This window comes from Equus asinus, chromosome 2 (genome assembly GCF_041296235.1).
Source record: "Equus asinus isolate D_3611 breed Donkey chromosome 2, EquAss-T2T_v2, whole genome shotgun sequence".
Taxonomy (NCBI): Eukaryota; Metazoa; Chordata; class Mammalia; order Perissodactyla; family Equidae; genus Equus; species Equus asinus.
In genome coordinates, this window is record NC_091791.1 from 8,216,993 (window position 1) to 8,240,886 (window position 23,894).

Genomic DNA, 23,894 nt, shown 5'->3' on the forward strand with positions numbered 1-23,894 from the left:
TGGCACTAAACCATAATTAACTGAGGCAATTACCCATACGATTAGTATATCTAACTTCATTCCAACCAAACTTAAGTCCTTGAAATATAACAAGGAATATAAAGTTTACATTTCAATATGTCAACACTGCATTAATTAGAAAAAAATGTAATAAAAGTTACCATTCTAATAGTTGGTTGTCTTTTTTTTTTTTTTTTTTTTTTTGCTGAGGAAGAGTCACCCTGAGCTAACATCTGTGCCGATCGTCCTCTATTTTCTATGTGGGTCGCCACCACAGCATGGCTGCTAACAAGTGATGTAGGTCCACGTCCAGGAACCGAACCTGGGCCACCAAAGCAGAGCTCATGGAACCTAACCACTAGGCCACAGGGCCGGCCCTAAGGATTGGTCTTTTAAACCACTAGAGAATTAGCAATGCACTGATTAGAATGGAAGATGATCTACAGACACAAAATTAATTTACGTGTCAAATCTCACATGAAACAAAAGCAATGCTCTTTCTTTCTTTCTTTTGAGATTTTATTTTTCCTTTTTCTCCCCAAAGCCCCCCAGTACACAGTTGTGTATTTTTTAGTTATGGGTCCTTCCAGTTGTGGCATGTGGGACACTGCCTCAGTGTGGCCTGATGAGCGGTGCCACGTCCATGCCAAGGATTCAAACCAGCAAAACCCTGGGCCACCGCAGTGGAACACACGAACTTAACCACTCGGTCACGGGGCTGGCCCTCGCAATGCTCTTTCTTTTAATCTATTTTAGTCACTTCAAGAGGAATTCTACCTCTTCACATACTAGGGCTTTTTCCGTAATTTAGCCAAGTTCCTCTATACTCTCTAGTTCCTAGACAGTAACAAGAAAGGAAGGAGGAGTAACACACGTATATCTTGAGCTACTGTAGAAAGTTCCTTTACATAATTTCAGAGACATCACAGGGCAATCACACACCCCACATTATAATCCCAAACAAAACTAATTCAATGTAACAACCTAAGCCGAGTTACCAAACGTCTATTATACACTCAGAAATGTGGAGAGATGTAAGTAGATAAAACACTGTCCTTGTGCTCAGGGCACCTACAATCTGATTAGATGAAAGATGACTACGATTTTCTTAAACATACATGGAAATGGGGTGATGATCTCCAGGACCGCATATCAACCCAGCATTTAAAAAATAATAAAACTTTTGCAAGCACTATGAACAGGCTACCTCATTCAGAATTTGATTTATTTCATTATCCTATCCATTCTCTGTTCACACTGAACAGATTAGTCTCAATTAACAAAGTATCCATAGGAACCAAGAGTCATTACTACACCTAGCTCAACTAAAGGCCATCTTTTCACCAAACACTATGATGTCACCTGTGTGATAGAGAAAGAAAGGGAAGAAACCTGGAGCTTTAAGACAATCAGTAAATTCTGATATAAGTAAGAAAAAGATGCAAAAAGCAAGCAGAAGCAAGTGGATGAAATATTCCAAGGCAAAACCAACTCAGAGCTACCAATCTTGTCCAAAAATATCTTTTTCTTAACACCTCAACTTTTCAAATTTCTTTGTTATTTTGCCTAACTTCCAATCCATTAACATTATTTGAATTAAAACTTATTTTATAAATACAAGTTATTTACAAATGCTTTTATTAGTAACATTCAATTACATCATTTTTCTCATGATTCCTAGTGTAATGAATAACAGGAAAACAGGATGGGGACTTTGTGATTTCAGTTTTCATTGCAGGGACAGGGAGAACAAGTAGGCAACAGTTTAGCAAAGGGCAACTTGGGAAGGAATGCCGAAGACAGCAGCAGGTTTAAGGCACTGCTTGCTCAATCATCAGAGATGGACGACTGTCTAGGCCAACTCTGTCTATTTTACAATTCTGCCAGGGTCATCTTTGTCCAACTGAGGAGAGAAAACAGCTAAAACTTATGCATTTACTGCATGCTAGACATTGTTCTAAGCACTGTACATATACATTAAGTAATTTAATCCTCAGAACCCTATGAAACAAGTACTATTATTATCTTTAATTTTACAGATTGGAAACAGAAACAGAGTTGAGTAACTTGCCTAAAATCACAAAGCTACTAACTGGCAGTGCCAGGGTTTGAATCCAGGGATTCTAGCTCCAAAGTCTGTACTATACACACTATGTAATAAATATACATTTATAGGGCAGCCCATACTGACCTGGTCCCATTACCCAGAATTTGAACTATTTCAATAAAATGGGTGTAGAAGGAAAGTACCTCAACATAATAAAGGCCATATATGACAAACCCAGCCAACAACATACTCAACGGTGAGTTTCTCACTAAGCAGTCCTTCCTAGACGACTACCGACAGACATTATCTAAAGAGGCAAACTTAAAAAAAAAAACTTTAACACACATTTTGCTCAAATTTTAGCTTTTTAAAATTACACACAATCTTCCCAAAGCATATCTAGTTTGACAACTACTCCAAAATGTCTAAAAAGTTGAGCAAGTAGGCAAGATCTCAGAAAGTGATTTATAAAACAAGATATACTAAATTTAACATCTAAAATTGAGTGAAAAAAGACAACTTGGAGCATTCACCATGGTTTCAGACTATAAAATACCTTAATTATTTTTTATTTTGGATGCAATCCCTAAGGAAGAAAATATTAATAATAAAAGTCAGCTTGACTTCTCTTTAACTAATACACTAATCCAGATTACTAAAGAAACTACAGTATGCCAATTAAAACAAAAAGAGAAAGCCTTCCATTTTCATTCAGACAATCAAAAAAGGGGAATCTCCCCAAATGGCACGTGTATGAATTATGGTAACTATACAAGGCCCTGTTTTAAAGGAAAGCAAAGAATGACTGTGAGACAGTAAGGACATCATTTTTATCTTTTACAGCCTCAAATTTCTCATTTGTAAAAAAAAAGAAAAATGAATGAGTTAGACAAGATGATCTCCAGAATCCCCACCCTATATAACTCTAACTAGCAAAGAGTCTGACATTTTTCTATATAAACATTCACTTGAAAATCCTGTTTATTCAATTTATTTTGCAAATATTCTTTTGCCAAAGATGAGTTTTTTAACTTTTCCCTGCTCCACTTGTGACAAATTCTGATATTCAAGCCCAAATTTTACAATATACACTAGGATTAAGTTAATGATCACTTAACAGATCTAAGCAGTATCAAAAATCTATTTTTAAAATAAAGCTATCATATATCCATACACCAATGTGAATTATTTGTGCCAAGTATTAATAATATTGTCATCAAACCTGAATATGATGAAGCTTCTAGACCTAACTACCAATTTACAGGATTACAGGGTACAGAGGCACAAACTGATTCTGTGGAGATGCAATTAACATATTTCTGTTTGTGTATTAAAACACATATATGTTAAAAAATTACCTGAACACCAATTTGATATTATTAAGAAATTATTAAAGATTTAAGGTATGATTAACAGCATGGTACCCACGTTTTTAAAAGAGTCTTTTTCTCTTAAGAGACACATACCGAAATACCTACAGTGTTATAAGATATCTGGAATTTGCTTTAAAATAATCCATTGGGAGTAAGCAAGAAGAATATAAATGAAACAAGATTATAACTGGGTGATGCATACATAACAATTCATTCTCCTAGTCTATCATACTTAATGTTTGAAAATTATCATAATGGAAAGTTTTAAAAATCTATCAGGAAGGTAAAAAATGCTGTACTAGACTGAGAATTAAGGCTTAGACTGCTAAGGCTAGAAAAAAAGCAGGAAGCAGTATATTGTCTACTGCTGATTGCTACTCAAAACTTGGTCCATGGGGGCCTGTGATAGTCTACAAACTTTATTGGTCTGTAGAGAAATTGAGAGTAAGCACTTAGAAACTTTTGTAGCAATTTTACAGAATTTTATGATTCTTGAATCTAATAATAAAACACTTGGGCTTGTTTGGGAAGCAGTGTTAAAACATTTGGAAAGCTTATAAATATAGCTTCTTTCTACAACTCGCAGGTACAGTTCATAAAAGAGAGAAAATATATCAAATTATGAAGTTTCTTTCAGTCTAACCTTGCACAGATGAACATAACACTTCAGAAAACTAAGACAGACAAACTGAAGTGATCAAAATCTGTCTTTTTAATGTCTCTCATCAACAGACGCAAAATCCTCAACAGAATATTAGCAAATCAAATCCAACAATGTATAAAAAGAAATATACACCACAAGCAAGTGGGGTTTAACCCAGATATGCAAGGCTAGTGTAATGTTCAAAAATCAATTAATGTAATCCATCATATCAAAAGGTTAAAGAAGAAAAAAAGTCACATGAACACATGCAGAAAAGGCATTTGACAAAAATCCAACACCTACACATGATTTAACAAAAAAAAAACTCTCAGCAAACCAGGAATACAAGGAAACTTCCTCAATGTGATAAAGAGCATGTACAAAAAAAATCTATACCTAACATCATACTCAATGGTAAGGAACTAGAAAACTTCCCACTAAGATCAGTGATAAGGCAAAGACATCTCCTCGCACCACTCTTTTTCAATAATGAACTGGAAATTCTAGCTAATGCAGTAAGAAAAGGAAATAAAAAGCATACAGATCGGAAAGGAAGAAATAAAACCCTCTTTATTTGCAGGTGACATTATTGTCTATGTAGAAACTCTGAAAGAATCAACAACTCCTAGTGCTAATAAACGACTATAACAAGGTTGCTAGATACAAAGTTAATATACAAAAGTCAACTGCTTTCCTATATACCAGCAATGAACAAATGGAATTTGAAATTAAAAACATATCACCATTTAGATTAGCACTCCTAAAATTGAAATACTTAGATATAAATCTAAGAAAATATGTACAAAATCTATATGAGGAAAACTGCAAACCTGTGATGAAAGAAACCAAAGAAGAACTACATAAATGGAGAGATATTCCATGTTCATGGATAGGAAGACGCAATATTATCAAAATCTCAGTTCTTGCCAATTTCATCAAGAGATTCAACACTCTCCCAATCTAAATCTCAGCAAGTTATTACGGGAGTACTGACAAACTAATTCTGAAGTTTATACAGAGAAGCGTAATTCTCAGAATATCCAACACAGTACTAAAGAAAAAATAAAGTCAGAGAACTGATTACCCTGATTTCAAGACTTACTATAAAGCTATAGTAATCAACGGTATGGTACTGGTGAAAAAGAACATACAAATAAGTCAATGGAATAGAAAAGAGCCCAGAAATAGATCCACATATAAAGTCAACTGATCTTTGACGAAGAAAGAAGTAAAGGCAATCCAATGAAAAAAAGATAAGTCTTCTCAAAAAATGGTGCTGGAACAACTGACATCTACATACAAAAAAAATGACTCTAGACACAAACTTCACAACCTTCACAAAAATTAACTCAAAATAAATCACAGACCTAAATGTAAAATGCAGAACTATAAAATTCCTAGAAGATAACGCAAAAGGAAATCTAGATGATCTTGGCTATGGCAATGACTTTTTAGATAAAACACCAAAGGCATAATCCATGAAAGACATACGTGAGAAGATGGACTTGTTAAAATTAAAAACTTCTGCTCTGCAAAAGACACTGTCAAAAGAACAAGACAGAAAAATAGGAAAAAAATCTGCAAAAGACATATCTGATAAATGACTATCATCCAAAACATACGAAGAACTCTTAAAAACTCAACAATAAGAAAACAAACAACCCAGTTAAAACATGGGCAAAAGGCCCGAACAAACACCTCACCAAGATATACAGTTGGCAACCAACCACATGAAAAAATGCTCAACATTCTATGTTATGAGAGAATTGCAAATTAAAATAGCAATGAGATACCACTACACACCTATTAGAATAGCCAAAATCCAGAACACAAGTACGACAACACCAACAGTGGCGAGGATGCAGAACAAGAACACCCATTCGTTACTGATGTGAATGCAAACTCGTAGCATGACTTAGGAACAGAGTTTGGCAGTTTCTCACAAAACTAAACATGCTCTTATCACACGATCCAGCAATTGTGTACCGTGGTATTTACCCGAAGGAGGTGAAAATTTATGTCTACACAGAAGCCTGCACACAGATTTTTACAGCAGCTTTATTCACAATTGCCAAAACCCGCAAGCAACCAAGATGTCCTTCAGCAGGTGAAGAGATAAACTATGGCACATCTAGACAATGAAACATTATTCAGCACTAAAAAGAAATGAGCTATCAAGCTATGAAAAAACATGGTGGAACCTTAAATGCATATTACTGAAGTGAAAGAAGCTCATCTGAAATGGCTACATACTATATGATTCCAATTATATGACATTCTGGAAAAGGCAAAATAGAAGCAATAAAAAGATCAGTGACTGCCAAAGGTTGGGGAGGAGGGAAGGATGAAAAGGCAGAGCACAGACGATTTTTAGAGCAGTGAAACTATTCTGTATGATACTATAATGATATATACATTACATATTTGTCAAAACCCATAAAATGTACACCACCAAGTGTGAACCTTAACGTAAACTATGAACTCCGTTTGATAATGAAGTGCCATGGTAGATTCATCAATTGGAACAAATGGACCAATCTGTTGCAGGATGGTGATAGTGAGGGAGGTTACTCATGTGTGGGGGCTGGGGGCATGAGAGAACTCTCCGTACTTTCTGTTCAATTTTGCTGTGAATCTAAACTGCTCTAAAAAAATAAAGTGCACTTTTAAAAATCTACTGCTTAATGATGTCTTTTAGTCACTAATATACAAGAAACATTTTCTTAAAAAAATCCATTCTCAAAGAACGATGGGGAGTTTCAAAAAGGACACAAACTTTTGGTGTGAACCTAAAACTGCTCTAAAAAATAAAAATCTTTTGGGGCTGGCCCCGTGGCCGAGTGGTTAAGTTCGCGCGCTCCGCTGCAGGCAGCCCAGTGTTTCGTTGGTTCGAATCCTGGGCGTGGACATGGAACTGCTCATCAAGCCACGCTGAGTCAGCGTCCCACATGCCACAACTAGAAGGATCCACAACGAAGAATATACAACTATGTACTGGGGGGCTTTGGGGAGAAAAAGGAAAAAATAAAATATAAAAATAAAAATAAAAATCTTTAAAAAAAAGGGGGGGACACAGAAATTAGCATGAATAAATTAGCATGAATTATCACCTTACACCCGTTAGATTGGCAAAAACATCCAAAACCAAGAGCGACAAATGTTGGAGAGGTTGTGGAGAAAAAGGAACCCTCATACACTGTTGGTGGGAATGCAAACTGGTACAGCCACTATGGAAAACAGTATGGAGATTTCTCAAAAAGTTAAAAATAGAAATACCCTATGACCCAGCCATCCCATCACTGGGTATCTATCCTAAGAACCTGAAATCAGAAATCCCAAGAGTCCCTTGCACCCCTATGTTCATCGAAGCATTATTTACAATAGCCAAAACGTGGAACCAACCTACATGCCCAGAAACTGATGATTGGATAAAGAAGATACGGTATATATACACAATGGAATACTACTCAGCCATAAAAAAAGACAAAATTGGCCCATTCGCAGCAACATGGATGGACCTCGAGAGTATTATGTTAAGCGAAATAAGCCAGTCAGAGAAAGATGAACTCTATATGACTCCACTCATAGGTGGAAGTTAACATATTGACAAGGAGATCTGATCGGTGGTTACCAGGAAAAAGGGGGGGTTGGGGGAGGGCACAAAGGGGGAAGTGGTGTACCCACAACATGACTAACAATAGTGTACAACTGAAATCACACAAGGTTGTAATCTATCATAACATTAATAGAAAATAAAAAATAAAAATAAAAATCTTTAAAAAAAGGGGGGAGGGGGGACACAGAAATTAGCATGAAGGGCTCCCACTAGCCAAAGCTGGGTCAACTTGAGCAACCACATAAATAATAACAGTAAAGGATTTTAAGGCATTGAATAAAATAAAAACCCGTAAGTCTACACAGATGTTGATAAACAAACAGATAAATAGGAAGAGAAAGCTCGCTCTTAGAGTAGAAATCCAACTAATAAATGCAAAAGAATAAATGGATTAGAAAATCACCATTTGGCAATCTTCACAATAGATTCAGAAAATAATCATCAATGAATGTTAAAACTACTGGGTGAAAATCTGACAATTAACAGGATATTTAAATAATCTCCAAGTATCTCCCCACAACAACTGATACGTTACAAAACCTAGTAGACATCTAGAAAACCAAGTAATCAAAACTAACCACACCAGTAATGACGTCTTTTGCCTCCTGACACTGTCATACTAAGAAAAACACATCACTTCTGTGGTAGTCTTGCTAGAAACTGCAAATTCTGACACCAGAGAAAACATCAGATATACCATATTAAGAGACTTTCTACAAAATAACCAGTCCTATATTCTTCAAAAACACCAATATCATGAAAGACAAGAAAAGACTTTACCATTCCAAATTAAAGCAGCTTATAAAAAACATGGCAATAGACTACAACACATGATCTGAGATTTTCTTCTGCCATTATAAAGAACATTAATGGGACAACTGACAAAATCTGAATAAGATTTGTACAATCTTACTCTTATTAAGAATTACATAATAATATCATACAACGTTAATTTCCTGATTTTGATAATTATCTTCTGGTTATGCTAAGAGAAAGCCTTTGTTTTTAGGAAATACATACTGAACTACTTAGGGATAAAGGGATATCAAGTTTGCAACTAACCTTCAAACAGTTCTGGGGAAAAAAACATACTTGTGTTTATATATATCCACATCACACAATAAACCTTACAAGTCACAAAATACTTTGAAATACATCATCATTTTATCTTGGCAAAAACCATGAAATAGGTACAGAAGAGTCCTTTTACATGAGAGTAAATCTGGTCTCCTACATTCTAAACCTTTCTCAAGAACTGTCCCTTCTTTCCATCCCTACCACCAAGCCCTAGTTCATCACTGCTCTCCTTAACTATTTATTATTCTAACTAGTCTTCCTACCTTAATACTCCACATCTCTGCCAGAATGGTCCGTTAAAAAAAAAAAAAATCACGTTGCTATTCTGTAGCTTTAAAACTTTGAACAACATCCTACAATGTTAAAAGTCCTAAATAGGGCATAGGCCCTTCATGACTGATGTTTAAGTATCTCCTCAGCCACCCCTCCAAACACACACACACTCGCGCATCAAGAATATCCTACAACATTTTCCTTTCGTGATCCTGTACTGCCTTTCACCAAAGCGTTATTAAGGTGAAAACTACTTTATTTTACTATAGAAAGATCAGTTCCTTCTCTTGATATTTATACCCAGTTCTCTCACATAAAGGAGAACATTGCACTTCTTAGACATGAGTTCACGTCCCTCTCCACCCGAATGGAATCTGAGATACTGGCCAAATTCTTAAGACCCAAGCCTATTCATCTGAAAATAATATCATAATGCCTTATCTGTCCTAAAGCTGGGGCTAAAACCAATAATCTCAAGATCCACGTACTATAAGTAATGTTACAAACAACTGTTTCAAATAACATGACCTTAAATTCTGTATGGAGCTTAAGACCACAAAAAACTCATATAATTTCACTTAAACCTCAGAACCCTCAGGTACTTCCTCCTAAGGTACCCCAGAATCCTCCTGAAGTAGAAGTACTTTCATTTTACAAGGAATCCATGGCTCCAGGAAATGACTTGCCCAGGGTGACAAAAGCTTTAGACAGTAAACCCCAGATTCTGACTCCCATTTTCTCTCACTAGGGCACCACAGCCTTCCAAGGCGACAAAAACATTTCCCTAGAACGAAACATGAATATTAGGTTACAAGACAGGCTAACTGTATAGCCACTGTCTCTAGCTACCACAGAGCATTGCCACTGTCTCCAAAACAAGCCCCCAAAATCTTAACTTTTCTCAGGACTCCCCTCCCACATCCCTAACGTGAGCCACCATCAACTCCCACGTGGATTACTGCATAGCCACCCCACTAATCTTACTGCTTCTCCTCTACCCACCACCCTTACAGAGAAGCCAGATGGATCCTTTAGCAATGTAAACCAGGTCACAACACAAGGATTTAAAATCCTCTAATGGCTTCCCAATCCACTCAGAATAAAATTAAAATTCCCCAGTCTTTCTTGCAAATCTTTACATAAATGTGGATTTGTTCTGTTCCTTTTACAAGTAGGCTCATTCTCACCTTAAGAGTTTTGCAGTAGAAATCTCCTCCACCTAGAATGCTTTTTCCCCAGATTTTCACATGGCCAGTTGTTGTCACTGAGATCTAGGTTTAAATATCACCTCCTCTGAAAGATTTCCCCTGACTACTCAGTCAGTGTCTACCACTTCACCCTAGTTTCATTATCTGCATAGCACTTATCACAACCCAGTATTTTTTTGTTTGTTCCTTGATTGTCTCTCCACATTAGAATATAATTCAAGTAACAGAGACTTTCTTTGTCTTGTTCATACATTTGGTATAGTTATTTCAGAAATGCTTAACATTGAACAGGTCACTACTAAATGTTTTAACTTCAGTAGCCTTTGCAACAGTGTTTTACGTAATCTACTTTTTGAAAATCCTAAACAACCTCAGATGACACAGTATGTGCCCAGTAATTATTAACCTAATTTGCTGAGTCAATTTCTATAAAAACAATGCCTTCAGATTTTCAACTTAATACCACAAATATTCCCAACATATCCCCCTACACACAAAGACAGAGCTAGACGGAGAAGGGAAGAGAGAACTCTCCCCTCTCCCATCTGTGAAGATGACCCACAGGGAAGAGGGTCCCTCTCCTTTATAATTCCCAGCTCTGGGGAAGAATGAGATCAGGGGCTGAAGAAGGAATAAGGCACTCATAACCCGCAGGTCCTAGGAGTGCCTTTCCAACTTCATCCACACTTTAGCCACACTGAACCCTCTGCTGGTCCTTAAACATGACATGTAATCTTCATGTCTCCATGCCTTCACTCATTCGATTGCTTCTGCACAGGATGCTCTCTCATTCCCACTCCTGATTCTTACCCGGTTTTATATACCCAGAAACCTGTTACTGCTCCTCCTTCAGTGAGCAGCTCAATGTTCCCACCTCTGTAAAGCCCTTCCTGACTCAATACTAATCTTGTGCTAAGTTAATTTAGTCATTTCTTTACTAGTACTTAGTCTAACGGATTAGGGTTTGTTTCTAATGATCAATTGTGAAAGACTCATTTTTACGTCTCTATAAACAGTATCTGCTATGCAACACTTGCTCACTAATCATTCAGTCAATAAAAAGCCCCTCAATCCTCTACCAGTATCAAAGGATAGTATTCCAAAAAAGGATTAGTCAAAAATAGTCCTGCAAATTGCTATAGTTTCCCTGTTTAAAAACAAACTTTAGTATGATTAAATACCAAAAAATGAAGTAAACTACCCACCCCAACCAAAAAAGCAAAGAATTTAGAAATGGTTTGTTAAAAATCACCGAGAGGGGCCAGCCCAGTGGCGCAGTCCTTAAGTTTGCACGTTCTGCTTCAGCGGCCTGCAGTTCGCATCCCAGGTGCAGACCTATGCACTGCTTAGCAAGCCATGCTGTGGCAGGCGTCCCCCATATAAAATAGAGTAAGATGGGCACAAATGGTAGCTCAGGGCCAATCTTCCTCAGCAAAAAGAGGAGGAACGGCAGCAGACATTAGCTCAGGGCTAATCTTCCTCAAAAAAAAAAATCATAGAGATGATGTCCTGCCTTCAGAATTCCAATCACAGGCGTATTGCTGCAACCTAATGCTCAACACTAAGCAGAGATCCTTTTCTCCATCTGCAAAATAAGGATAATTTCTTCATATATCCAGGGAATATTGTCTTGCAATAATCAATTTAGAGTAGAGAATAATTATATTGTTAAAACTAAGTAAATTTCAGCAAATGGTGCTGGGACAACTGGAAAGCCACCTGCAAAAGAATCAAGTTGGACCCCCTACCTCATACTATAAACAAAACAACTCAAAATTATCACAGACCTAAATATAAGAGCTAAAACTATAAAATTCTTATAAGAAAACATATATGCAAATCTTCTTGACTCTGGATTAGACAACGGCTTCTTAGAGACAACACCAAAAGCACAAGTGACAAGAGAAAACATAAACTGGACTATAACAAAATTAAAACCTTCTGTGCTTTAAAGGACACCATCAAGAAAGTGAAAAGACACATACATATGGTGACTGACAAATAATAATGTACAACTGAAATTTCACAATGTTATAAACTATTACGACCTCAAAAAACAAAAAATGAAAAGACAATCCACTGAACAGGATAAAACATTTGCAAATTATTTGTCTGACTTGTATCCAGAATACATAAAGAACTCTTACAACTCAACAATAGAAAGACAACCTAAACGAAAAACGGGCAAAGTATCTGAATAGACATTTCTCTAAATAAGATATACAAACGGCCAAGAAGCACATGAAAAGATACTCAATACCATTAGTCATTAGGGAAATGCAAGTAAAAACTAGGAGATGCCACTTCACTAGGATGGCTATAATAAAAAAGACAAACAATAACAAGCGTTGATGACAATGTAGAGAAATGGGACCCTGACACATTGCCAGTAGAAATGTAAAATGGTACAACCACTTGAAAACAGTCAGGAAGTTCCTTAAAGGTTAAACACAGAGTTACCATACGACCCAGCAATTCCACTCCTAGGTATATACCCAAGAGAAATGAAAACTTAACTCCACATAAGAACTTGTACACAAATGTTCATAGCAGCATATTTCATAATAGCAAAAAAGGTGGAAATAACCTAAATATCCATCAATAAATGAGTGGATAAACCTAAGCAAAATGTAATATATCCATACAATAAAATATTGATTATTCAGCCACAAAAGGGAATGAAGTACTGATACATGCTACAACATGGGTAAACCTTGAAAACATAATGCTAAGTGCACAAAGCTAGACACAAAACGTCATATATCACATGACTCCATTTATATGAAATGTACAGAAAACGCAAATCCACAGAGACAAAGTGAAGTAGCAGTTGTCAGGAACTGGGGCAAAGGGAAATGACTGCTAACGGGTACAGGGTCTCTTTTGGGGGTGATGAAAATGTTCTGTATAGTGGTGATGGTTACACAACTCTGTGAATACACTAAAAACCAAAAAATTGTCTACTTTAATAGAGTTATTTTTATGGTACATAAAATAAACCTCAAAGAAGGTGTTATAAAAAAAATTAAGAAAAAGCTGGAAAGATATGCAACTGATTTCCAACACCTTATCCATCCAAATATTTTTTTATTTATGTGAATTTAATCCACATAAAAATTTAACTTACCAAAGGATGGAAAAAAAAATTGTGTTGGTTGAGGAGGAGCTGGGACAATTTGGCCTCAATATATGAACTGTAAAAATAAAGGAAATTAGTTTCTTCATTACTAAAAAGTTGAATTCACTAGGAAGCTGAAAAATTATTAACTTTACAGTCAATTTACCTGATCAACCTCCATTTTAAAATTCAAACGGATTGCTCACGTCAAAAATTTCATCTCAACCAAAATATACCACCTTGCAAGAAATCAAAGAATGCTTACTGATCCAGATTTCTCAAATGCTGAAATCACTAATATAATTCTATGAAAGTGCCTCTTAGAAATGCAAGTAGCCTAAGTAAAATGCCTAGTATTTCTGGAAAGTTTAACAGACTAATTTTAGCTTCAATTATGCTAAAAAGGTTTCTGAAGCTTAAAAAAAAGTTTTCTTGTAAACTACTTTCTAAAAGTCAGTCAATTCCAAGGGAAAAAAATATTCTGATGAACTGAAGGAAGAGGACAAGTTTTCAGACAGATGCAGTAGATAAATCAAGATGGTTTACTGCTGAGAGACTACGTATCCATAAAATACCAGGACTCCTACTCACACACACAACACAACAGAAACACGCACACCTATTTTCCAACTACATTAGCATCCACCCTAGCACTACATAATTACATGAATTATTCTTGGTATACAAAAATACCACGGACCAGCTTGTTTGTGTTTTCTTCCAACAGTGTTGACAGGTAGCAGTGAATCACACATTCTCTTGAGTCGCATTTGCCTCATGATCAGTGACACATGCCGCCAACATCCGAGGTTAAGGATGCAAACTGAGACTACAGATTATTTTCTCCTTCCCATGATGCTGTTACCTATATACACATATGGAATGACCACCCTTGGTGTCACTAGTGCCAAACTCAAATGGAAGTAATTGTCCCAGACTCAAATCTGAAGTAAACTATGGAACTGTCATACTTTTATTTGAATAACAAGACATAACCACTATCAAAATGTTGAGCATCTTCTACAAGAAGAGAACTAAGCTGATAATTAACACACTGACTAAAAAAAAATTTTTGAGAGTGAGTCACAATTTCAAATATTTTGTCTCATAAATCATCAAAGTCCCAGAAACTACAATACATAGAAAAGTACAAACTGATGTCCTGGAATACTTTTATAACCAAAAATACTTTGGCAGACCATGTATCCATATTTTCAGTGCTGAATATATGGTCTCCATAGATACAGGGTTCAAGTTTCATACTTATTTCTCAGAGTCTGAAAAATCTAATTGGGAATCAGAATAAAAACATAAAAGAAGACAAACTGAAATCCAGGCTAGCATATGCTAAGAAAAAAAAACAAGAAAACAGTCCCACCCAAGAGAGGAGTGAACAGACCCCTTGGGGCTGAAGTAGTCAAAAAAGCCTTCTCAAGAGACAGGACTTAACTAGGTCCAGAGTAAAGAGAGTATCCATGAATACAAACAGAAAAAGGTTTCAAACAAAAAGAAGGGCATAAAGAAAGGCCAAGAGGGGTGACTCAACAGGAACAACAAACAAGTCAGTCTGGCTGAAACTAAGGATTCACAAAGGGAAGAAATAAAGAGTTAAGACTGAAGAATGGATCAGGGCCAGATTATAGAGGAACCTGAATACCACACCAAAGAGCTTAAACTATACTTTGCATGTAATAAAGAATGTCCTGGAAGCTTTTATGCTGTGATGTGAGGAGGTGAGAGTATTAAAATGTGCAAGGTATTATTTACTCAAAGCATAAGCAGAGCACAAATATTTCAACTGAAACACCCCATCACTGGGAGACAAAGTATTCAAAGCCCAGGTAAAAGGGCTTATTATTGGTGGAGGAGGGACTCCAGCAGCAATGCTCAAATAATACATTGAACCAAATTAAATAAGTTACAATGGTCTACTTTTGCAACTCCCATATATTTAAAGTTTCCATTTATTATAAAAGCAATATAAGTATAAAGCACATTGAACAGTTCTCACTACATCAATTACACGAGGTAATTTATGTCAAACATTGTACAAGAGGATTGTGAGCTCCAGAACTACGTTAATCCTCAGACTTTAAATGTGATATGCCATAACTCTTATCAGTGCATAGAGCTGGATCAAAGCCACATTACCATGAATGAGTTCATCATACTATCCCAAGCACATTTCAAGAGTAAACAAACGGGTGTCTCAATGCTCTGAAGCATTAATAAAAGGTGCTGAAACATTTACAGAAATAAAAATCCCTCATGATAATCTAATATCCTCCCTAAAGATTAATATGTGTCATCACTGTCCTCTTAGTCCCCCTACAGCCCAATAAACACGTTAGGAAATTTTAGTAAAAGGAGACGACTGCATATCTTGTAAGATTCAAAAATCAAGGGGAGCAGGGTTCTAAATTTCTTTAGAATCATCTCACTTAATAATAATAACCAAGAGGAGAGATCCAGCTTTATTTTTCACATAGTTTAGATGACTTTCCCAAGGCCCTTGGCACAAGCCAAGGTCAAAATTCCTTATGGTTTTCCCTGGCTTATGGTTTGTACACTGAGTCATCCATATTTGAGCAAAACAGGGGTACCCCTGAGGTCGCACAAGTGATAAAGAATAGAACAACCACTCATTATATCACGTTTCCAAGAGCTAAAGATTTCTCTTCAACTGTGTTCACAAAACAGTATTTTCTGTATACTAAATCTGTTGACAACATATAGATCAAACGGTGAGCAAATAAACCAAAATATCGGGTAGAGGGGACGGCGTTTAACCTGACAGTCTATGGAGTTACGGAAACGGGGGATCAGTTGACTGATACTCAAAATTCTGAGCAAGAGAATTTCAAAACACAAGTGTATCTCAAAGATAATGGCCCAGTTCAAACTTCCAGACTGAACCGAAACTGCCCGCCCCTTGTGCTTAACGCAAGCATTCATTACAGTCCTTTTGTCTGTGAAATGACCCACAGCAAGCCACAGGGGAGAAAATAAGACACTTGCACTGAACTGAACAATCGTTATTGCCAGCGAGAGGGGCAATCTTTCCACTAGTTCCGGCTCCTCCTTCCCAGCCCACCCCCGGTGCCCCCCACCTTTATTCTCTTAAACAGAAATGGCAACAACGGGAGGCCACCGCGGGAGGCGGAGAGGAAACGGCCAAGGGACCGAAATACAAGTTTGGAGACCAGCACCAACTTGTGGCGATGAACCCAAGTGTTTAGGGCCTAATGCAGAGTGGGAGCGAAATCCCACTCACCCGCTCGTAGGTGGCAGGAAAAGAAGTCGGGGGCGGGGGGAGGAATCTGGCGGAAGAAAGGTAACAGGGCAGGCGGCGCGTCCAGCCGCGCCTGATCGACGGCCGGTAAACAAGCGGGGAGGACCCACCCTCCCACAGCCCCGGGCCTGTCCTCGCACCGGGAAAACTCAAGATGGAAGCGCGGCGGCGGCAGACCGTGCCCCTCCCCTCGCCTGCGACGCCGCCCCAGGGGGCGCGGGCAGGCGGCCCCGGAGACCCGGCCGCCTGAGCGCCGCCTGGGAGCGAGGGGCCGGGCAGGCCGCGGCGGGAGCCGCGAGGGGCCTGCGGGAGGGCGCCCTCCCGGGACCAGGTTACCTGGCGGCGGCAGCTCCTCCTCCAGCTCCTGCTCCTCCTACCCGTCCGACGCTCGGTGCCCGGCGGCGGCGGCGGCGGCGGCGGCGGCGACTCCCCGAGCAGCCCGCGGCGACGAGCCGAGCCCGGCCCCTCTCCGCCTCCCTCCGCGCCGCCGCCCGCCCCGCTGCTGCCGCCTCCGCCCTCTCCCCTCAGTCAGGACATGGTCTCCGCGGGCCCGCGCGCGGCTCCCGGGTGCCGGAGGCGGGGGCAGAGGGGCGGAGAGCAGGCGCGGAGGCGGGGGGGCGCCGGGGGGCGGGGGGAGAGACCAGAGGAGGCGGCCTCGGGCGCTGCGGGATCCTAATGGCGACGGTGAGGGGCCCCGAAGCCAAATAAACCCCACGGCGAGCAGCACAACGTCAAGACTGGACCTCGCCGCTCGGCGCCCTGTCATTGGCCCCGAGGTCGCCAGCGGCGCAGCCAATGGGCGGCCGCCTCTTTCAGGGCGCAGGAGGCGGGCCGCAGAAAGGTGACGTCACGCCGGCGCCCGGCCCTATTGTGAGGCGGTGGCGCGTCGGCGCCGCGCCCCGCCCCGTGTGCGGCGTCCGGGCTGCGGGCCTTCGGCGACGTGCTGGGGACGCCGGGAGGTGACGGGGCGGCGTGGTGTGCGCCGGGCGGGGAGGCCCGGAGGGGGTCGTCTGGGCGGCCCGTTTCCCTTTGCCTCTTGTGTGCAATGGAGTCCCCGGGCTCCTAAGGCAGCCCTGAGTCTCATGTCCCCGTCTCTCCACATTTACTTAGGACAGATTCTGCTTCACTCTTTCTTATACGCTTTCAAACTCTTTTTTTTAAAATATATATATTTTTTAAGATTTTTTTTTTTTTGCTTTTTCTCCCCAAAGCTCCCCGGTACGTAGTTGTATATTCTTCGTTGTGGGTCCTTCTAGTTGTGGCATGTGGGACGCTGCCTCAGCGTGGTTTGATGAGCAGTGCCATGTCCGCGCCCAGGATTGGAGCCAAGAAACACTGGGCCGCCTGCAGCGGAGCGTGCGAACTTAACCACTTGGCCATGGGGTCAGCCCCGCAAACTCTTTATAAGACACCGAAGAAGATAAATGTTTAGGTTGTTCGTGATACTTTTTCATATATCTATTTTAATGTCTTATTTTTTCCTCCTGCCTTGGAGGCAGCTATCCATTTATGTGTGTATGTGTATTTATATATATTACATGTATGCATACATACATGCATGGTGAAAAGCCGTGGAGTTATATGCCAATTATATCTCAATAAAGTAATATTTTTTTAAGCAAAAAAAAGCCGGGGAGACTTTGCTTTTCGTTCTCTTCTACTGCTTCCTAGCTCTAATTGTGGGCAAACGCAGCTTTCCTGTGGTTGCCTTTTCTGTAAATTGTAAATTTAAGGCAGAGGATAAATTACAGCTGTGGAAAAAATACCGCCAGGAGAATTCCCAGAGCCCAAGTTCTAAAGAGAATGTATATGGTGATGTATTTTGTATATTTCTTTCTTTTACTTACCGTAAATGTAGCCAAATAGTGGGAGTCATTTAGCCATTTGCTAAAACCCCATGAGTGTGTCAGATTTTTCCACCTAGAGAGCTTTGTTTTTCCCAGTGAGACTTCACCTTGCGTTTTTCATACTTCAAATTTTTTATTTCAATAATTTAAAAAGCTACAAAACACAGCAACTCTTTAAAAGTTGTAATCCTCTTTAAAAGTTATCTGTAGGGCAGGCCTGGTGGCATGGTGGTGAAGTTTGTGCACCCCAGTTCATCGGCCTGGGTTTCGCAGGTTCAGTTCCTGGCCGTGGACCTAGCACCACTCATCAAGCCACACTGTGGCAGCATCCCACGTGCAAAATACAGGAAGATTCGCACAGATGTTAGCTCAGTGACCATCTTCCTCACAAAAATGAGTAAAAATAATAAAAGTTATCTGTTGAAGAATATAGCACCGTCAAAGGGCATTTATCAGTTGTATTGGACACCTCAGCTTCAATGAGAAGACTGTGTTTATTCAGAGGTTAATTGGATTTTGAAAACTTAGATGGAGACTTCATTTAGTAAAACTACATGGTATTATTCTCAGTCTCTCTTTACATAAATATGACAAATGTGGATGTACAGCTTCACAATGGCCACTCAAGAATAACACCTTATATAGCTTCCCCTCGCCAACAACCTCTCTCATTGGTATATTTTATCCTCATAGCCATTCCTTTGATATAAACATTTTCAATAATCCCTGTATTCCCAAAGCAACATTATTTGCTCAAGAACTTGCCAATAAGTTGAGTTTAAACTGCAATAGTCATTTGCCTACAAAACTTTACACACATCCTCAAACATATAATTAACACAATTTAGATAAAATTAAACACCACAGTATTGTGTAAGAACAAATGATTGAACGAACATTTTGCTTTGAAAGTATCTTAAGTGCTGCTGAGCACCTCCAGCTTCCCCTTCCTGAAGCTCAGCTGCAAAGCATCTCACCTATAAGTTAACAAGAACCGCAGAATTTGCTGTTTTTGTTTAGTTGGAGTTGGAGTTTATTTTGTTAAGGGAGGATGATAGCGTTTGGTTGAGGCTTATTAACTCTTCACTGAATTTAGCAAACGTAAAGTAAGTACCATGTGCCAAGGAACAAGAAGCACACAAAAGATGAGTAAGATGCATTCTGTGTTTGAGGAAGCCACAGCCTGGAAAAGAGGACAAGACAAAAATAGCCATAATTATAATATGAGGTGGAATGTGCTAAGTAAATTCAAATGAAAATTATCAGCAAATCCAAAAATGACTCTGTTAAAGCTGGAAAGATACTTGATATCAGTCCAGGCCCTGGCTATGCATTAGAATTGCCTGAGGAGCTTTTTCAAAATACACATGTCTGGGCCCCACCCCAGCCCTATTGAGACTATCCCCAAGAGGAGAGCCTGGGCATGGCTATGTTTTAAACACACTCCCCGGGTGACTACAATGTGCAGCCAACTACTGACAGAGTCACACCCCTGCAGTTTGCAGATGTGGAAACCGATACGTAGAGATTTTAGGTGACTTAGCTAAAGCCAGACCATCTAGGTCTGGAATTAGGACACAAAGCTTCTGATTCCTCAGTCGAATCTTCTTTCCATTGCACCTTATTTGAGTAAAAAAGATGTCAACAAATGCGTAGAGAGCATTATCACGGTTAAGGACTTATTCATGCTGTTTGGCACAGAGATTAAGTTATCATTCTCCTTACATATATTTCTGAGAAATATTTCTGAGTTCTGAGAAATATTTCATTTGGGGAAAAAGGTATCCACTGTTTACAATAAAAAGTCCTTTTTCTTAGAACCCTTGTGTTAGAGTGTAGGGACAATACAGTTTTGTTGACAATTAATTTGTTTTGACTTATTTCGGGTGTTCCCCAAACTACTTGTAGAAGATAGAATGTCAATTTACTTTTTCTGCCAGACTGTGAAGGTCTTGAATGCCAAATCACGGATCTGTACTTAATTTCATTACTAGTAGAAAGCCGTGGAAAGGTTTTGAGCAGGAAAGTGCCAGTAGTAGAGCTATACCTTATCTTGGAATGTCTGTGGGACAAACTAGGGTAGAATTAGAAACAGGGACAGAGAAACTAAGAGAGAAGGACCAAAACCAAACTCGCTGTGGGAATGGAAAGGAGAAGGCAGGAGTGAAACAGGGGATGGTAGAAGGTTCAGGGGTTGCCAATGTCTGAATCTGGGACAAAAGAAAGAATCAAAAGTCAGAGAACTGTGAAGGCTAGTGGTGTGATTAATGGTGGGAAGCACGGAAGAGGGACTAAAGAAGAGGAGCTGTGGACTACAGATCAGGTACGCCGACCTCCTGATTCAGGGGGAAAGGCAGGTCTGGAATTTGACAGACTGGAGCTGGAGATAAACGTCCTGGAGTTATCTATGTCAAATTGACAAGTGAAGCCACAGGATTGGGAAAGAAAAAGAAAAAACCACCAAAGGAGGAGAAAAAGATGGGTCAGAAAGACAGATGGAAAAGGTGTTCTAGAAGCCAAGGGGCGGTGAGCCTCAAGAACGTGGTAATAAACAATGTCATATTCCACAGACTCAGAACAGAGAAACTCATTCTACAGAATGAGAACAGAGAAAAGGTCACTGGATTTGACAAACAAGAGGCTTTGTGACCTTCTAGAGAACAGTTCTCAGTAGGACGGTGGGGAGAAAAGCCAGATTTCAAAAGCTGAAGGCATGTGTGGGCATCGAAGCAGTGATTATAGTCTACCAGTCCAAGACATTTGGCAATCAATGAAAGGAGGGCAGGAGATAGAAGAATAGACAGAGGGAGGAACAAGAATGAGGAAAAGGGTCTGTTTTCCTATACATATTTTTTTAAAGAATGAGCATATCTGAGCACTTTTGTAAACTGAGGAAAGAAAGTGGATAGGGGAAAATAAATGATAGAAATCCAGGAGGGAGGTAAGCCAGAGCACAGTGATTTGTCTTGGCGAGCAGGGGGGCCCTTTCTTCCTCAGAAACAAGAGGAAAGGAAGACATGAAAAACAGAGCTGCGGAGAGATTCTGTTGGAGGGGTAGGGATGGAGTGGACTTCACATCCTTTCTCCTCCTGGGGGATTCCAGCACAGGTCACCTGCTAAGGGTTGGGCTGGGAGCTGGAGGAGAATGGAGGGACTTTGGGGCAAGGGTTGTGAGGAAGCAAACCAAGAAGAGTGAGGAAAAAACTGCAAGGAGCCACTTTCTCCAACAAGGTCCAGTGGTCCGGAGCCAGGCCTAGGACAGGGAGGCCAGACCGCAGAGGCTACCTAGAGGTGGACATGTCCAAACAAAGAAAGTTAAAGGCATTTGCTGAAGGAAATGACAATAGGTCCAGCTTAATTAGAGTCTGTTGGGGGATCTGTGCTTTTATGAAGCAAGTTTTATAAAACTGGTGAGCTCCCTTCAAAAGAATGCTAGAAAGTTCAACTGTTACAAGAACAAATTCTCAGCCATATTGCAGAAAATGTCAGTTGTATAAACTGCAAAATATCTTCCACTTACTATTTATGATCAACATGGTTCCTCAGTGGAGAAACCTCATTATGGTAGAAAGTACAATATAATAATACTGCCTGGTCCATTCTCATGCAATAAATGACACTGTTTTGTGGAACATAGGATCATCCTGTGACCCGTCTAGACACCAACCACAGTCTTGCCTGGGGCAAAGTATGTGTGTCAGGCATCAGATAGAATACAGCTCGTTTGACTTACCCCAGTGGTGGTCTGTGCTAGGACTATTCTCATCTCCATGGATAGGAATTTATGTTCCTAGTGACACGATCACCCTACATCTAGATTAAGAAATTTTCATAAACCTTCAACTAGGTATTCTTGTAAGCTAGACTTGCTGAGTTATGAGAGAATCGTTGAAGTTTTACTGAGTCCTTTTAAGAAGTTTGGAGACATCAAATATCTGAACCAACTTCCCTCGCCTTTTTCTCTGGACCTAAAAAAGTTTTATAAGAGACAACAGTGAGGGGTGGAAAGAACGTGGACTTTGGAGTGAAACAGACCTGAGTTTAAATTCTTTTCTGCCGCATAGTTATCCCGACTCCCAGTTTCTTGATCTGAGAAATATAGGGTAACATTTCTCAATCAGATTAGAAGCGATATTTGAAGATTCAATCAGATTAGAAGCGTAAACCAGAGCTGGCCTGGTGGTGTAGTGGTTAGGTTTGCACACTCTGCTTTGGCAGCCCAGATCCCGTGCACAGACGTATACACTGCTCGTCAAGCCATACTGTGGCAGTGAGCCACATACAAAATAGAGGAAGATTGGCACAGATGTTAGCAACAATCTTCCTTAAGCAAAAAGAGGAAGATCGGCAACAGGTATTAGCTCAGGGCCAATCTTCCTCACCAAAAAAAAAGAAGTGAAAAGCCCTGGCAATAACAAAAGTATTGGATAAATGTCAGTTTTCTTGCTTTGTCTTTCAGTTGATTCAGATTACATTTGTTGAGGAATTACTCCATGTCAGGCCCTGTGCTGAGTGCTGGCTACGTAGAAACAAATAAGGCTGTCTCTGCACCAAGGGGCCAACCATCTGGTGGGAGACAGTTCTTAACCTGGGATCCCTGTACCCTCTAGGAGTCTGTGAAATTGGATGTGAAGAAAATACATCTTTATTTCCACTAACCTTTACCTGATATGTAGCATTTATATTAATTCTCAACATAGTCAACAAACCACATCGTATTAACAGACCTGTGTCTTTGGCACCAATAGAAATTACAGATTTCTTAGTACACATTACAATTGTAGATCTCAAAACATGGTTTATGCTCATCACAAGTGCAAAATTATGGCAGCCATTAGACTTGCCACCAGCTTATTATTTAATGTTTTTTAAAAGTACTTACCATTACAGATTTTGTTCAAATTTTGACAGCTATATTTCAATTTAATCAGTTTCCTTGTAATTTCATTTATTTTATGCTTTTAAAAAATTATTCTGAAGCGGCCATGACGCAAAAAAAGGTAGAGACCCTAATCTAGGTAGTGGACGGTTGAATTGTATTCATTTCTCAGAACAGAAAGGCAAACTCCATATAAAATAACCAGATTACTAATGTTCTCATGTAGGGCGCAGAATAGGAAAGCCACGCATTCCCTGGGAAAGTGGAAATGGGAAGTAGAGGCTGTGTTTCACGGGTAAATATGATTCGCTGAGCAAGGAGAAGAGAAAAAGAACCTGGAGATAGTGGGAAAGACGAGGGACTCCGTGAGGGATAAGATTTCTCAATTGGGAAACCCTAAAAAAGTGAAAAGCAGAACAGATATCTAGTCAGCCTCAAATGTGTTTTAAGTCTCACCGCATGTGAGTGACCTCAGAGGGGGTATTTACCCAGTTTATGGTTTTTGTAAACATATCTGTTCC

General features: G+C 39.6%; 1 protein-coding gene across 3 annotated transcripts in view; it reads right to left on the minus strand.

Moving 5' to 3' along the window:
- The window catches only part of ZRANB1 (zinc finger RANBP2-type containing 1), a 65,697-nt gene extending 48,529 nt beyond the window's left edge, over nucleotides 1-17,168 (minus strand). The window contains exon 1 of one of the 3 annotated variants that reach the window (XM_070481277.1): nucleotides 16,984-17,168. The gene's annotated coding sequence lies outside the window, so the exon portion shown is untranslated. The remainder of the gene's footprint in view (nucleotides 1-16,983) is intronic. The other 2 variants (XM_070481274.1, XM_070481283.1) reach the window with 2 other exon arrangements.
- Nucleotides 17,169-23,894: the final 6,726 nt, after the last annotated feature.